General features: G+C 34.1%; 1 pseudogene across 1 annotated transcript in view; it reads left to right on the forward strand.

Moving 5' to 3' along the window:
• The window catches only part of LOC143241850 (uncharacterized), a 36,321-nt pseudogene extending 24,511 nt beyond the window's left edge, over positions 1-11,810 (forward strand). Inside the window, exons 2-3 of the transcript XR_013022307.1 lie at positions 2,689-2,923; positions 11,137-11,810. The product of XR_013022307.1 is annotated as an uncharacterized LOC143241850 (transcript). The remainder of the gene's footprint in view (positions 1-2,688; positions 2,924-11,136) is intronic.
• The last annotated feature ends 28 nt before the right edge of the window (positions 11,811-11,838 follow it).

Below are 11,838 nucleotides of genomic sequence, written 5' to 3' on the forward strand. Positions count from 1 at the left end.
ATCACATTTAATTTTGAATTAACAAAGAAATGTTTTATCCTATGACTCACATTCTATGTTTCCCTCTCGGATATCACATTTAATTATGAATTAACAAAGAAATGTTTTATCTTATGACTCACATTCTATGTTTTCCTCTCGGATATCACATTTAATTTTGAATTAACAAAGAAATGTTTTATCCTATGACTCACATTCTATGTTTTCTCTCGGATATCACATTTAATTATGAATTAACAAAGAAATGTTTTATCTTATGACTCACATTCTATGTTTTCCTCTCGGATATCACATTTAATTTTGAATTAACAAAGAAATGTTTTATCCTATGACTCACATTCTATGTTTTTCTCTCACATTTAATTTCGCTATTTCATAATTTTACGAAACCTCAGGCCGCTTCCCATCTGTCGCGTGCTCCCGCCAACAAAAGCACCTATATATTATTATTATACTGGTAGCCCGTGGTGAGGCAGTTAGCTAGTCAACACTTTATAATATATCATTCTTGTTTCTAGTTTAGTCATACTGACATTCTGATCCACGAAAGTTTTCATATTTATTATGTCTTCGTGTTTATATGTTCAATACTTCGTGTTTTTTAATGTAACATGCGTAATTATGAAAGGTGAAGCTTTTTGAATCGTGTTGATTTATTTAGTGTTTATTGTTTGTTAATTTAGTATCCCTGTATTTTTACGCTATTTTTATTCTAGCATAAACATATTAATTGTTTATTAATTTGAAGCCTAAACCTACACAACGCGCTGTATTTAGTGGTTTACGTGTTCGAGCTTACAGCTGAGCCACCAGGGGCTGTGTTAATTTTAAAAATACGTTTGTTTGTTTTTTTACGTTAATTTTAATCGCATGTCTTCACTTGTTTGTAGTTAAGCAAGGGTTATCTGCGATCTGCCTACCGGGTTTCTAGCATTGTAAGTCCACATCACTTATCGAAATACTTATAAGAATCTTAATGCGTCACTTCCTAAGACACTGAATCATTTACCTAAACGCTTGTTACATAATTTGTTGGAACACTTCAATTAATCAGAAATATAAGAGAAATAATACTCAGATATCTGATAGAATTTTAAAACTCTGGAAATTTAACCTTTTTTTTGAAGTTTTAACGGTTTTTGTTTTGTTTTGAATTTAGTGCAAAGCTATACGAAGGCTATCTGTGCTAGCAGCTCTAATTTTGCAGCGTAAGACTAGTTAGAGGGACGGCAGTCATCATCACCCACCACCGACTCTTGGGCTACTCTTTTACCAACGAATAGTGGGATTGACCGACACATTATAACGTCCCCACGGCTGAAAGGGCGAGCATGTATGATGTGATGGGATTCAAACCCGCGACCCCCCAGATTAGATGTCGAGTGCCTTACCCACCTGGTCATGCCGGGCCCAAGTTTGAAAGGACAACACTTTTTCAGATTTAAATCATATTGGGCGGTTTAACGGTCAACATATTGTGTAAAACATAAAAGTTTGCACTTTGCCTTGACCTATTTTAAGTGCATATTCACACAGTTTATGCTCTTCCCACCAGGAGTATTGAAACCTGATTTCTAGTGTCTCTGAGCCATTGAGAGAGAGCTAAAACTCGCTGCTTAATTTCAAGCAGATTGGACGATTCAATAACATGATTGTTCTTCTGTTGACACTTGAATGTTTAACAATCTACCCCTAAATGATTAGCATTGTTATCAGTGTTTCGTTTTGTTAAATTTTAAAACAAAAGTATGGTGTTATTCCTCTGAAGCTAAGCATCAAAGCGTATACCTAACTTTTACTCAGCTTTCTTTATTAGCCAACATAGTTTATTAACATTGTACAACAAAAACTGTATAAATCTCCTTTAGCAAAGAAAAACAGCCATTGAAACATACTATGTGTTTGTTTGTTATACGCTTCTGTTTCGTATCACTCAAACACAGTCGACTTTCTAAGCTTCTGGTAAGTGTTTAATCTTCCATGTAGGTGTCACTGCAGTCGTTAGGCCTGTGATGCCACAATATCTACCAGTTGCAGTTTCTTTATTGGTTAAAATCAGATCTGTTCGTATAACTTGTGACCTTTTTCTTCCCCGACCGATTTGTTTGTTATTGTTTTTAATTTCGCGCAAAGCTACACGAGGGCTATCTCGCTATCTGTCCTTAATTTTGCAGTGTAAGACTAGAGGGAAGGTAGCTAGTCATCACCACCCACCGCCAACTCTTGAGCTAGTCTTTTACCGACAAATAGTGAGATTGACCTTCACATTATAACGCCCCCACGGCTGAAATGGCGAGCATATTTGGTGCGACCGAGATTCGGACCTGCGACCCTCAGATTACGAGTCGAACGCCTTAAACCCACCTGACCATGCCGAACCGTTCCCCAACAAGACAGCTGTAAGTCTTTGGATTTACAATGCTAAAATGCGGGGTTTGATTCCTCGAGATGAACACAACATATATCACAATGTGACTTGGCTCTCGAGTAACCAAACCAGTATACTTCGTCATCAATTTGGTTTTACAACTGCCACGAAAATATTTTTTTCCCCATGGATGACTACCTCTCGTTTTTGACACCATCCCTATTGTGGATCTTATTTCCCTGTTCTCTACTATCCCTCGTTGATTATTAAACACCTTGATGTTTTCTATTAATTCTTATTAAAGTTTTGTATTCTAACAGTTCACAGAAGACGAAGGAAGGACGGAAGACAGCGACGCCAGAGAACAACGTTCACCAGCGAACAGACACTCCGGCTGGAGATGGAATACCACCGGAACGAATACATCAGCAGACCCCGGCGTTTCGAACTCGCTGAAAACCTAGACTTGACAGAAACGCAAATAAAAATCTGGTTCCAAAACCGAAGAGCCAAAGACAAACGTATAGAAAAGGCTCAGATGGATCAGCAGTACAGGTCCGTTTGCTCCTCATTTTGATTCCCCAAAGTCAACCTTGGCTTTGATTTTGTAGCACCCAGAAATTCACAACTGTCACCGATTGAACACAACGGTAAATGTAATACACACAAGAGAATGAAACACAACATTACACAACGGTTACTTAATGTCGTCTTAAATCTAATACACACAAGAGAATGAAACACAACATTACACAACGGTTACTTAATGTCGTCTTAAATCTAATACACACAAGAGAATGAAACACAACATTACACAACGGTTACTTAATGTCGTCTTAAATCTAATACACACAACAGAATGAAACACAACATTACACAACGGTTACTTAATGACGTATTTAATGTAAAACACACAACAGAATGAAACACAACATTACACAACGGTTACTTAATATTGTCTTAATGTAAAACACACAACAGAATGAAACACAACATTACACAACGGTTACTCAATGTTGTCTTAATGTAAAACACAACAGAATGAAACACAACATTACACAACGGTTACTTAATGACGTCTTTAATGTAAAACACACAACAGAATGAAACACAACATTACACAACGGTTACTTAATGTCGTATTTAAAACACACAACAGAATGAAACACAACATTGCACAACGGTTACTTAATGTCGTATTTAAAACAATACTTAGACTACTTGTTTAACAAAAGTTTGTTACTTAGTTTCAACGCTGCAATATAAACAATATAAACAACAGTATTTGCACAACTACGCATCTTAAACAATAATTTATTATATAGTCTCTACGCTGTTATGTAAACTCTAATATTTACACCAATACTCAGACTGTCTGTTAAAGAACAATTTGTTATTTAATATTTACATCAACATACATACAACAGTCTCTACAGCATTACTCAAACTGTTTTTTAAACAACAGTTTCTTATTTAGTTTTCACACTGTAATACACATAACGGTATTTACAAAACAACTCGGATTGCTTGCTATCGGTATACACCTTTAGATCTCACCGAGTATTAGTTGACTTTATTAACCTTCATATGCCACCTAATGTTAGTTAACTGTATAAACCTTCAGATCTCACCGAGTATTAGTTGACTTTATTAACCTTCATATGCCACCCAATGTTAGTTAACTGTATATATCTTCAGATCTCACCGAGTATTAGTTGACTTTATTAACCTTCATATGCCACCCAATGTTAGTTAACTGTATAAACCTTCAGATCTCACCGAGTATTAGTTGACTTTATTAACCTTCATATGCCACCCAATGTTAGTTAACTGTATATATCTTCAGATCTCACCGAGTATTAGTTGACTTTATTAACCTTCATATGCCACCCAATGTTAGTTAACTGTATATATCTTCAGATCTCACCGAGTATTAGTTGACTTTATTAACCTTCATATGCCACCCAATGTTAGTTAACTGTATATATCTTCAGATCTCACCGAGTATTAGTTGACTTTATTAACCTTCATATGCCACCCAATGTTAGTTAACTGTATATATCTTCAGATCTCACCGAGTATTAGTTGACTTTATTAACCTTCATATGCCACTTAATGTTAGTTAATTGTATAAACCTTCAGATCTCACCGAGTATTAGTTGACTTTATGAACCTTCTGATCTAACCCAGTGTTTGCTAACTTTATAAACCTTCAGGTGTAACCCAGAGTTTGTTAACTTCATAAACCTTCAGATGTAACCTAGTGTTAGTTAACTTTATAAACTTTGACATGTAACTCAGTGTTTGTTAACCTGTTGAATGCGAAGTATTTCAGCTGCTACAATGCAACTCTAATGCTTCTTCATTTTTTAACTTTTTCGTGACGCCATTTTGGATCGAAAGTGAAATAATTTGTAAGTAAATGCATGTATGGTGCTGACTTCTAGCGTTGAAGGTAGGTATTATTGAGAACGAATTAAGTCGTCCGTAGCACTATGTTATCGATCGGCTTGACGAGTTATCTCGTCTACGGCACTGAACAGGTTAAATTTATAAACTTTCAGATCTCAACCAGTGTTTGTTAACTCTATAAACCTTCAGATGTCACGCAGTGTTAGTAACTATATAAACTTTCATATTTCACCCGGTGTTAGATGGAATGTTGCGAGAAATAAAGACGTGTGATTATTGATCATGTTTTAAATAGTGAGGGTTTTTGTTCCTTAAAGAAGAATATACTACTAAGTAGATATGTTTCCATGACATCATGTTCTATCTTACTAAATAACCTAGATGTGCTGTGTAAAATTAATTTCTCTCGGTAACACCAGTCCATCATTTCGTAATCTGCTTATAATAGTGGCTGAAATTTTCTTCCCGCTTCTATATGGTATAGAGGAGTTTTGTTGTTGTTTATATTTTTGGAAAGTTATTTATTTTCATTGGTAAATAAGATTTCTATGAGCAGTCATCACTTAGAAAGCGTGTTTCAATTTCTTTCAAGTACATTAATATTAATCCATTATCCATCAAAGCACAAGTATTCTTATATAGATGGTGTAATCTATCAACCCCTAGAACACAATTTCTTATCGTAATTTGAAAATTAATTTCGAGGTTTAGACAACAGACGAGATTAAAGGGTACTTTATCGTTTAGAAAGAAACACAATAACTGCTTGTCACGATACATGTTAAGGAAGTATGTTTATTACGGGCCTGTGTAACATCATAATTCTAATAGGCTTCTCATAAATCCAGAAGGCTCTAGGAAAACCTCAACTATGAACATCCTAGGCTTGGGTTAATTTATTTTAGCTTGATGTTACCTACCAAACCCTCTCATTTTAGTGTCTTAAGTCACAAAACCACAGGAGGGGTGAATTTCAGCAGGGAGGATAAGAAGCTTAGGTTTAGGATGGGCTATCGACCATCCTCCATTTTATCGCTATAAGCCCTTAAGTTTATCGCTAAACTAGCTCGAGACGGGGTGAGAGAACACCGTTAACATTTAAAGTGTTGTTATTAAAGTGTTAGATAATTTACAAATGGCTACTATTTTATAAATATAACACATCTACATAATCAGAAAAATTAGAATAGTATAACTTATTTTCACTGGAACTCAGTAGTGTTTACTGAACTCCTTTTGTTTGTTTTTTCGTCTGTTTGTTCGTGATACAATAAAATGTGTTTATCTTAGCTGTTTAAAATGCGGAAAAGGTTTTACACAATTACTCTGCTCTTAATTTCAGTAAAAGTTCATACGAAACACCTTCGATTAAGAGTTGCTCGCTTAAGCATTACAACACGTGCACTGTTCGAAGTGATTTCCGCTAAAACGAGATCTATATCCGTGTATAAAGTTATATAAATTGTAAATTAAATATTTATATTCAGATTGCTTGACGTTCAAAGATTTTAATATTTTGACTTTGGACCAAATAAGGTATATTTGTTTTCAAATAACATGAATCTGGCCACTGTAGCAGTCAAAACTATATTTCCGTGCACTACCTGGTGAATTAATCACATCCTCTTTGAGTCAATCTATTCTTCTTTGTTTCGTTAAGTGAGAACTAATACTGCTAATCGTGTACGTACTGCTTCTGTGCGAGTCGAAAGAAGGCAGGTGATTTTACCGGATTCTAGCTTGCCCTAATCCAGAATAATTAGCTGGATTTATATTATTTAATGTCATTTAACAACATGGAGTTCAGGCACTTTACGTTTTGTAAGGCCGTTTTGTAGCCTAAGCATTAGGCCTAATACATAAATGTATTAAACGTAAGGCTTAGCTGAAAACCTGTTTGTAAATTTTATTTTGTTTCTGGATACCACTCAGTATCATAAAACTTCTGAATCAAACTTTCTTGCTGTTATATTAACGAAACAATAAATAAAGTAAAGGAAAACAAACTTTTATAACAAATCAAAATGAATATTGAGCATTCAACATAAATATCATAATTGGCCTATGAACAATCGGGTGATAATTTTGTTACTAATTATATATATAATCGACGATGTGTATTGTTGAGAATTACCGAAAAGTAGCGTGAGACCAGCGTTCCCAAATGATTTTCTTGGATTTTACCGATTTAAATAAAAAAACAACAACATATAACTAACCTTATTTTATTAGAAAGTTAGTGTGTTTTTTTTCTTCTTCATTGGTATACAGTTTAGTTTGCCTCATATTCAGATAATCTCTTTGGGCTGTTTGACAAATATGAATAAATATTTCTAGTCAGTTCCTCAGAGGAAGTTGGAAGTTGAATGCACCTAAGTTCATAGAATGACATCCATGACCTTGTACAAAGAGATATGGCACTTTCTGCTCTAGAAGACTTTCGACACCACTTTTTGACCCCATCATTATCACTTGCATGGCCAGGTGGGTTAAGGCGTTCGACTCGTAATCCGAGGGTCGCGGGTTCAAATCCCCATCGCACCAAACATGCTCGCCCTATCAGCCATGTAGACATTATAATGTTACAGTCAATCCCACTATTCGTTGGTAAAAGAGTAGCCCAAGAGTTGGCGGTGGGTGGTGATGACTAGCTGCCTTCTCTCTAGTCTTACACTGCTAAATTAGGGACGGCTAGTGCAGATAACCCTTGAGTAGGTTTGCGCGAAATTAAAAAAAAACAAACCAATCACTTGCATAGTCTATCAGATTTTAAATGGGATTCCATGTTTTTATTCAAAAATATTTACTATAGAATTGTAAATGCCTTGGGTAGTTCAGCTGTTGATTTCCAAAAGAGTTAAAAGCTTGTCAACTGTTTTGAAAATGGCGATCATAAAATCTAGTTAATAGAACAAGTTGTGTTTTTTTTGTAGATACATCTGTACTTTCATCAATAATTAATTAATATTTAATATTCTTTAATTGTGCTTATAAGAATTTCCAAGTATTCCTCACCAATGGCATTACAAAAAGTAGCTGTTCCTTTTGTACACTTAATTCCATTAGTAATTTTAGAATCAGGGCATCCAATAGATAGAAAGTCTGGAAGATGATCTGGTATTGAAATTAGGAGATTGTGTTCTGCCACAAACGCACACAATTTCAGTTCAGTGGAAGCCACTTGAGACACGTTGTATCAAGAAACAGAAAGCCGTACGAAATCAGTTACTTTAGAAGTCTGAGCAATTGTTTTAATATTTTTAAATGTTTTTCATTGTCAAGATGTTTCTCATGTATGGTAACACGTGCGCAAAATTCAAAAACAAACAAACAAAACAATTACACTGTCGATCTGTAGTTTACCACTCTTATACATAACTTGTTTTGCAATCACATTTTCTGCTATGGGTGACGTGTGTCTGTACAATGGGCAAACACGTGCATATGAAAATTGTTAAGTAATCTTAAAGTAGAAAGGAATAAATAAGAAATATGAATATGCTATCTTCCACTCGCTCATCAAGAATATCTAGATAAATCAAGCAATTAACTATAATACAGGAAATTAATACGAAAATAAAAGTTCTGAGGAAATTGGAAAATATATCCTGGTAGCAGAGGTATCTACGATGCAGGACAAAGTACTTTCAATTATGCGTAACGTTTAGTTTCAAGATTCGGATATAGAATATAATTAAATTCATTTTCAGCAGCAACTGCGTGTGTACAACTGAGTTCAGACATTTTGGACAGTTTGATCTTGGGAACTCACACGTGCTTCAGTTTTTAATTCTTACGTTATTACCTACCTTAAGTTGACAATCAGTTACATCTAATGCGCCCTCTTCCGCCACACTTCATAATTCTAACTTTATAATTTATACCTTGGTTTGACATTGTTTCGTTTTTTTAACGTTGTATATTCTTCCCTCTTTGTTCGGACTCGATTACCAAGACTGTAAAGGAACAAATTCCCTTGGTGGTATCTTTGTTTCTTTGTCAACATTCAGAGACGTATCAACTCGCTGGTACTATCAGTTTCAAAATGTAGACTTTTTCTTTATATTTCCCAAGAAACTATTAATATTTTGTTACTTTTTGAAAGCACAACGAAACATTTGTTACAATTGGTATAGTATGAAGGCCTTTTACAAGCTGGCGAGGCATTATTATAACTACTTGTGACAAGAGACTAGTATTAGGCCTAGTATATTTTTAAACACTACGTTCTTTATCTAGTGAATAAAACAGTATATTCACCACCATATATTCCTTATATCCATCGCTGACGACGCATTTCACTCAATCCAGAGCACATCGTCTTCTAAGCGGTGGTCATACAATGACATTTTTTTTTGTTTATTTTTAAATTGTACTCCAACCACTACTGTGTTGTATCCCAACCAGCCTGAAAACTTCTGGACTGAGCGAAACGTATCATCGGCAGATGATATGATGAATATCCTATGGTTAAAATACTCTTATCACAAACACTTGTAATTCATGAAATTCCCTGAAGGAGTAGATAATGAAAGTAACATTAAAAAAGTCATAGGCCTAATACTGATGTCTTATGACAACTATAATTATAAAACAATGAACCTTAAGTCATAGGCCTAACACTGATGTCTTATGACAACTATAATTATAAAACAATGAACCTTAAGTCATAGGCCTAATACTGATGTCTTATGACAACTATAATTATAAAACAATGAACCTTAAGTCATAGGCCTAATACTGATGTCTTATGACAACTATAATTATAAAACAATGAACCTTAAGTCATAGGCCTAATACTGATGTCTTATGACAACTATAATTATAAAACAATGAACCTTAAGTCATAGGCCTAATACTGATGTCTTATGACAACTATAATTATAAAACAATGAACCTTAAGTCATAGGCCTAATACTGATGTCTTATGACAACTATAATTATAAAACAATGAACCTTAAGTCACAGGCCTAATACTGATGTCTTATGACAACTATAATTATAAAACAATGAACCTTAAGTCACAGGCCTAACACTGATGTCTTATGACAACTATAATTATAAAACAATGAACCTTAAGTCATAGGCCTAACACTGATGTCTTATGACAACTATAATTATAAAACAATGGAACCTGTCTTAGGCTACACTGATGTCTTATGACAACTATAATTATAAAACAATGAACCTTAAGTCATAGGCTAATACTGATGTCTTATGACAACTATATTTATAAAACAATGAACCTTAAGTCATAGGTCTAATACTTGATGTCTTATGACAACTATAATTATAAAACAATGAACCTTAAGTCACAGGCCTAATACTGATGTCTTATGACAACTATAATTATAAAACAATGGACCTTAAGTCATAGGCCTAACACTGATGTCTTAATGACAACTATAATTATAAAACAATGAACCTTAAGTCATAGGGTCTAACACTGATGTCTTATGACAACTATAATTATAAAACAATAAACCTAAGTCATAGGCCTCAATACTGATGTCTTATGACAACTATAATTATAAAACAATGAACCTTAAGTCAAAGGCCTAATACCAATGTCTTATGACAACTATAATTATAAAACAATGAACCTTAAGTCACAGGCCTAATACTGATGTCTTATGACAACTATAATTATAAAAAACAATGAACCTTGTGTGTGTTTTTCCTGACTTAGGCTGAAACTTTCATTTCATTCTAACAGTTTCCGTCTTTTTATCTTATATTTTTATTATTCTCATTACTGCACACTCCCTCTAGTGGTGCAAGCTTCATTTAATATCTGTTTTAAAAGTCCGCCAGGATCTCAAAGGTAAGTTTTAGCAACTTAACTCGCTAGAAAGGTGGACTCGATTCTCGCAGTTAACAGAGTGCCCATAGATCATTATGTAAATCTGCGCTAAAATCGAATAAATAAAATGTTAGACAGTTTCCTCCTCTCAGTTTGAAACAAAAATCATTCAATTAACCTTTAACTCTGATAATCCATAAACTTTCTATTAACCTTTATTTCGTACAGATAAATTATAGAAACATTAATTAAAGTAATGAAACATTGTATTCTAATATTGACATGACTAACATAAGTCACTACTGGCACATTGTTCGTTACATTACTACTAATGTAAAGTTCAATGTTCCACCTTCCTAGGTGATTTTCAGGTTAATCACAATACTGAATTACAATACCATCTTAACACTATTGAATAACAATATCATAATAACATTAGAGAAATATTTGATAATGGAGTAAGTGAAGTTTGATACTCTATAAAGTTAGTGTCTATAATAGCTTTTAGTTCCATCTCAAAAGAATAATTTAATGTCTTACTTCGATTTTTCAGGTGTATGGCATTAGCCAATAGCCTAGGACCATTCTATTCACCAGGTGGCAGCGCTGTCAGCAATCTCTTGTTCTCCTTTCTGTGGGGCGTGCTACTACAAACCTGGAAGTACGCCTTTGTTGACGTCACAAAATACGTCAGCACTCCTGGCTCAAAGATTTTGAATGTAATTGTTTTTTTATGAGACTGGCGAATCATTGTAATGAAAAAAGAACGTCCTACACATCAGCAGCAAATCAGAAAGTGACTTTCATACATTTTAAATAAATGTTGGTATTTCTCAAGTCTGAAGAATATTTAAATTACTGTAAATTTATTATACGTATCCAGTTTTCGTGCAAAATCAAGTAATCAATAGTTTTCTTTTGTTTTGTTCAGTTTTTTATTGCTATTGTGGTACAACAACCGTAACAATATTTGAGTTAGGAAAGCAACAAGAAACAACTACCAGAAGACGACTAGAACTGTTATCTCAAGAGTTTCTTCTTACGAACAGTTCACAAGTTATAGCTAGCTGATCAACAACAATTAACAAAGAATTTTCAACGATAAGGCGAATAAAAAAGTTATTTGAGAATTTATGAGAGCTAGCTGTACATCTGTGATTTACATAAACGTCTAACCATGTGTTTTAACCTTCAATATGGTCACTGTGAAGTACTTGTTAATTTATTGAAGCCTGAGGAAATTATAAAGTAACTT

This window comes from Tachypleus tridentatus, unplaced genomic scaffold (genome assembly GCF_004210375.1).
Source record: "Tachypleus tridentatus isolate NWPU-2018 unplaced genomic scaffold, ASM421037v1 Hic_cluster_1, whole genome shotgun sequence".
NCBI classification, from domain to species: Eukaryota; Metazoa; Arthropoda; class Merostomata; order Xiphosura; family Limulidae; genus Tachypleus; species Tachypleus tridentatus.